Source organism: Branchiostoma belcheri, unplaced genomic scaffold (genome assembly GCF_001625305.1).
Source record: "Branchiostoma belcheri isolate BF01 breed outbred unplaced genomic scaffold, Haploidv18h27 scaffold57, whole genome shotgun sequence".
Lineage (NCBI taxonomy): Eukaryota > Metazoa > Chordata > Leptocardii > Amphioxiformes > Branchiostomatidae > Branchiostoma > Branchiostoma belcheri.
The window spans coordinates 1,460,850-1,467,391 of record NW_017804209.1 but is presented as its reverse complement, the minus strand read 5'-3'; positions in this window follow the sequence as shown (position 1 = coordinate 1,467,391).

Below are 6,542 nucleotides of genomic sequence, written 5' to 3'. Positions count from 1 at the left end.
GTCTACCAAATACCTTTGACCAAGGGTTGACGTCACAATTCAAAGAGGCCACGTGACAAGCTTCACTGGGTCAGTCTACCGAGGAAGACCAGGGTGACTGGTCGAAAACTCTAGGTGAGAGAATTTTTTTGTGTTGGACCAAAAATTTTTAACTTTAAACATTATGTAATCTTGATAGATACTTTCTGTTGGCATAACTTGTCCATGAGGGACCTTGTTCAGTTTTTCCCTCCCGATGAAGTTTATCCAAACAGTCAAATACTTGTTTGGCAATGATCCAGCTTTGGACAATGCGCACTGCATCGAGGTATTTAATCTGTATCTGTATAGCCGGTATAACCGCCTTTCGGCGTAACACACCAGGTTTAAAATGAACGATAGTCTCGACGGTACTCGACGGTACAATCTACCAGTTGTGTTCCTAGATCCTGCACCGGGTAGGCACTGCTATTTTGGGCCTTTTGAAACTTAGCAAGAGACAAACGACGATGGACTGCACTGCAAAGAGACATACGTTGATTGGATCTGTCATTTGTAGTTAAGAGTAGTTCTACTGCTAATTTACAGCCAAGAACAGTTGTACATAGTGAGGGGGGATCGGAACACGTACACCAAGATCTCGACTGTTCTTTTGTTCAACTTGACGGGACGTGGGGATAATTGACAGCTGTGACGTCAATCCGGACATTTCAGAGATGGGACGCCTGTCTTGTTAATTGACAGCTGTGGCCTATCTTTTGTACAGCTGAACCACTAGGCGCCATGCAGGCGTCAACCAGTACTAGTGGGGGAGCCTTGACAAAAAAGGAAAAACGATATCGATACCGGGTAAAGGCAACATCTTTAAAAAAAGGCATTCCATTGCAGCAAAACTTGATTTGACTTTGATTTTCAAAATCAAATTCTGGTTGAATAAATCCTATCACATACTGATGCAAAAATGTGATGCTGCTACGTATGTGATGTGGCGGGGGGGGGGGGTACCAGAAAAAAAAGTCGCCTCACATGGCCTGTATTTTTTTTGCTATTTCAAACATGTAAAAACATGAAAATGTGCTACGAAATGGCAGTGAATGTCAATATCAGACAGATTTCTTCATTTGGAATGTTTTCTTTGTTTTGCTGCCCTGAAATTTCATTCAATGCCTTTGAAATAAACCCGGAGTCACGTCCGTGCTCCCCGGTGGTTAATTACCGCTCAGCCCGCTCGGTAGAAGGTCGCGACCCGCCGTCCGGCCGGCAGGATTAGCGGGAGGGTCCGGCTAAGCGCGCGTGGAGAAACATACCTCACCGGGGTGGAACCTCGCCTGATTGGGGCCAGACTGTGACTGGGGTACCAATGAACGTCTCATTTAGCAAGAAAGACAAAAATAACATTTTTTTATTATTATTATTAAACATTAATTTTTCTATTGAGCCACATAGAAGCTTACAGGACACAGTGGTGAGCAACTCTAGCTGGCTGCTAATCCTAGCCCCACCACTGACAAAGAAGAGTACATACAATGGTAGATAATAAAAAAAACAGCAAATAACAAAACAGCAACTTGGAGATATAAACGATAACATGTAAAAAGGATCACAATGTTTTGAACATTAACAGGGGCCTTGTAGTTTGACACTGAAAAAAATTTCCCTTTCTAAATCATCCTAACCATCCTAAAGCACCCGATATTAAAGTACAAATAAAAGCCACGTTTGGGGCAAAAATCTTACACTTTTTTTTTCAAGCAGCAAAGTCGACGTTAATCTAAGTTAAAGTCCTTACCTCGCCATACGACCTAACCTCATAATACCTACATCCTGTTTTTTCTTTTATTATGGGTTCACCACACCACGAAGTGGTGTGGTGAAACCATATTGCTTTTTCTGATGTTTCTTCTCCTCCTCCTTCTCCTCCTTCTCCTCCTCCTCCTGCCATATCTTTAAATGGATTCAGCTTCTTCATTTTAGGGCCTAAGGTCCTGAAATTTGGTATGGAGGTACAGTGGGCAAATACCCCTAGGCGTTTTTTAAATTATTGTGATACAGGCTTTAAGAATGGTTTTATTTGAGTTTTTTGGCTGTGTAATAGCTAATGTATTACTGTGTAAGTGTGCAGTGTTTACCACATTTGGACATGAGTCATCACAATGGCATGCAAGGCATCAACCAATAGGCATGCAGCTTTCCTCTATTCTCCTTGCTGATTGGCTGTTGGGATTTAACTGGCTTAACTTCATTTACACCTGCACAGAGCCATGCCATACTGACAGTATGTCTGTATTCAAGTGTTTTGGTAGGTATTTTAAGCTTTCCTGCTCCAGCATTGGAATGCGGGCTATGAACGCTTCTTTTTATCTTGAAAATCAACAGTTTGCATTATGCAATCCTAACCAATAATGTAGGGAATAGCTATCCAACTGTTGTAGTCTTAGTTGTATGTTACTTCATACTATAGTTATATCAATGTAAAGCATTGTTTTCCCTTGTGTTTCTCATTCTTTCCCTGCCATGTGGTAAAATGTGGTGAACCCATCGCTATATTTGCTCCAAAGCAAATATTGGCCTTTCTAGTTCCAAAATGTAATCACCAGACGTGGTGACGGCACACTCATGTTTTATCAACTTATACTCGTTTTAATGCCGTCACCAACACAGGGGACAAAGACATGACAGGACAATGCTCATTTACACCTGATCTAAGTGAGGAAAGTCGTGCAAAGTGCCTTTCCCAAGGGCACAAGATCGGTGGCATGTCAGGCCTCGAACACGGGACCTCTAGGTTCCTAGTTACATCCTGTTGCGCAACCCAATACGATATGATTCTCTCAGCACGCTTCAGTAACCCCTAGCGACTCGTTAGACCCGCCGCCCGGCTGAGGAGTCAAATGTTAACAAGCCCGGAGCACGTATCACTGGTCCGCCGCTGACCCGCACCCTTACCGCCGTCCACTGGGGCTTGATTAAGTAAAGACAGCCATGACTGGACTTGGAAGTTCCGGTTACGGCAGGTTGAACCGGGATGGAAGGTCAACTTTCAATCACGTATTTTCTTTTTCGTTCAGGGAAAACATCAGTACCCTCTTGAACCTAGGCCCTAAACGGGGACATCAGGGATGACAACACGGGAAACAACATCAAATGGGTTCTCCTTCTCTAATCGTCCCTTATCTCCATCAGTGAGAAGAGTTCTGCTATGGTGATGTTGGACGGTTGAACCTTGATGGAATGTCAACTTTCAATCACAGCAGAAACGTATTTTCTTATTCGTTCAGGTAAAACATAAGTGCCCTTTAAACCTTACATGAGGACATCAGCCATGTCATCACAATTGGTCATTGTTCTCCACTCGTTCCTGTTCTCCATTAGTGAGCGGAGTTCTGCTGTGGTGATGTTTCTGAATCCAGTATCTGTATCAGTACAAACATCAGTACAAATAAAGGGGCAAAGACTAAGTGACTCTGACTCAAGTTTTGCACAAATTATATTCTCGCCGCCCTGCCCGCTGGGGCTTGATTAAGTAAAGACAGCCATGACTGGACTTGGAAGTTCCGGTTACGGAAGGTTGAACCCGGATGGAAGGTCAACTTTTAATCACGACAGAAACGTATTTTTTATTCGTTGAGGGAAACCATCAGTATCATGTCAACATGGGAGACAATGGGTTCTTCTTCTCCACTCGTTCCTGTTCTCTATCAGTGAGCGGAGTTCTGCTGTGGTGATGTTTCTAAGCCCAGTATCAGTATCAGTACGTAAACATCAGTACAAATAATGGGAAGCAAAGACTAAAAAGGAAACATTTGCAAAGCAAATGCATAACGTTTACCTTCGCATTTTGTATCCTTTTGGACTTGAAAAATTGATTTCACTTATTGGCATATTAATCAATAGTTCGTGCTTATAAACCTGAATTTCCCCTCTGGTTTCTCAGTCACTGACGAAAGGTAGTGGCTGCTAGCTGAAACGTCTGTCGTTTTCAAAATCATATCCAGATGCTTGTGAGTAACTGTTTTTTTTTGGCGTATCTCATTACCTGGATGTCTAACCTTCACCCACGTAAGCGTCTGAGGATTTTCTTCTAAAAAGCTGACTAGCGAGGGAAAATGCCACGGTGGTGTGACGTCAATGTGTGGTTACTATGGTCGAGTTGCTGAGTGTAGAGTGACGCATGCGGGCATGACGTGTGGCCCTACGTCATCCATGTGTGGTTGCTACATTGTGTCCGGGCTGCTTGAAACGGACTAACATCAAGTTTAATTTGCACAACTTGAGTAGGCCACCAATTTGTAATTGTCTTCGTCCTTTCCTTTGTATTATTGTTTCTTTGAATTAAAAAAAAAACATCACGTTAACTAAGCTTAATGGAAAAGAACTGTTCTCAAACTAGAAAAAAATGAAGATATATTCTTCGAGTGTGTTACGCAAACTTTTCCTTGTAGCACCTCCCACACACATAGCGCGAAGAGGGTCCGTCTTGTTCTCCTAATGATAATTAACATCAAGCATCTAACTACTGAGCTTCACGAGAAGGAAACTCTTATAAACCAGACAAATTTCAAGAGAGATATTCTCCGCATGTGTGACGTTAGTTTTTGTCATTGTAGCACCTCGCCTGCACATAGTGCAAAGAGAGTCCGTATTGTTCATCTGAAGATAATTAACATCAAGCATCTAACTAGGGAGCTTAATGAGAAAATAAACTGTTCTCAAACTAGGAAAAAATGAAGAGATGTTTTACGCATGCGCAGGTGTGACGGTAGTTTGTACTTGTAGCACCTGCACATAGCTGGAAGAGGGTCCGTATTGTTCACTTGATGGTTGTTACCTGAACTCATCACAGAACCAAGCGTTAACGAGCTTTCTGGTAACGACCGACGTCTCCGCAGCTTTAAGGACCATGGCGTCACGTCTGTCTGTCTATTGGCCATTACGAAGTCTAATGAACAACAGGGTTGGTAACTTGGTAAACGCTCGACTTTGGTCAAAGCAAATTTACAATGGCGAAAACTTGAGTAACTGGTTTTTGACGTGTTAGGACCTTTGTTGGAAAATGATTTCGAAAATTGATCTCTACTAGTAGCTCACTAAAGATCTAGTCTTACATAGAGAAGACAGGTTCTTTGTCCGGGGGAAAATTCACTTAAATTGGCCATTACGAAGACTAATGAACAACAGGGTTGGTAACTTTTTAACTTTTTCACCAATTTAAAAAATGCAGCGCCAGGACAAGATGAAATCAGTGCCAGCCTTTTAAAACAGATCGCTACAGAAATTTTAAATCCAGTAACACATGTATTCAAGACTTCTTTGGAAAGTGGTAAGGTTCCCTCTGAGTTAAAGTCGGCAAAGGTTATTCCATTACATAAAGCAGGGGATCCGTGCGTATTCACTAACTATCGCCCTATATCACTATTACCAGTCTTTTCAAAAATCCTAGAAAAAATCGTATATAAACGGATAGTGAGCCACATGGAAACTAATGATATCTTATACACCCACCAGTATGGATTTAGAAAAAAACACTCAACATATATGGCACTCTTGCAGCTCATCAACAAAATCACCGCAGCCCTTGAAAAGAATGAATACACCATTGGTATATTCCTTGACCTATCTAAGGCATTTGATACGGTAGATCATAACATACTTCATGAAAAACTTTTAAATTATGGATTTGATGTGTCCGTCCTGTGTTGGCTGAAAGATTATTTAAGTAACAGAAAACAATTCGTCTCTAATGGAAACATCAATTCTTCTCAGAAACCCTTAACTTGTGGAGTTCCGCAAGGCTCCATATTAGGCCCCCTTTTATTCTTAATATATGTTAATGACTTAGCATTAGTATCAGATAAATTTTTTACTTTGTTGTTCGCAGATGATACAAACTTGTTTATGTCACACAGTAATTTTGATACTCTATTGACAACGGTAAATGCAGAATTAGAAAAGGTCAGTCAATGGTTCAAGGCGAATAAGTTATCCCTTAATATAAAGAAGACAAGTTTTATTATTTTTTCTGGACCAAAAAAGAAGTATGATAAAGAAAAAGCCCACATATATATAAATAATAAACGTATCAATCAAGTAAACCACACTCGCTTTTTAGGAATACTTATAGATGAAAAACTTAATTGGAAGATACATATAGATTTGATTTGCAATAAGATTCATAAGAACATAGGCATCATTAGAAAAATAAAGACCCTCCTCCCACGAAGAATATTCATAACATTATACTACAGTCTAATATATCTGTATCTATCATACTGCAATTTCATTTGGGCGAGCACTTACACAACTTCAATTAAACCACTCTATCAACTACAAAAACACTTTGTTAGAATTGCAGCTAACACACACTTCACAGCACACTCAGCACCTGTTTCGTGAACTAAAAATCATAAATGTATATGACTTAAACAAATTACAAATAGCCATTTTTGTTCATAAAATCGTTCATAATACCAATAGTTTACCAGATCAATTCAACACTTTTTTTACATTCAACTCAGACATTCACCAGCACAATACGAGACAACATAACCAATTAAGGCCGATCA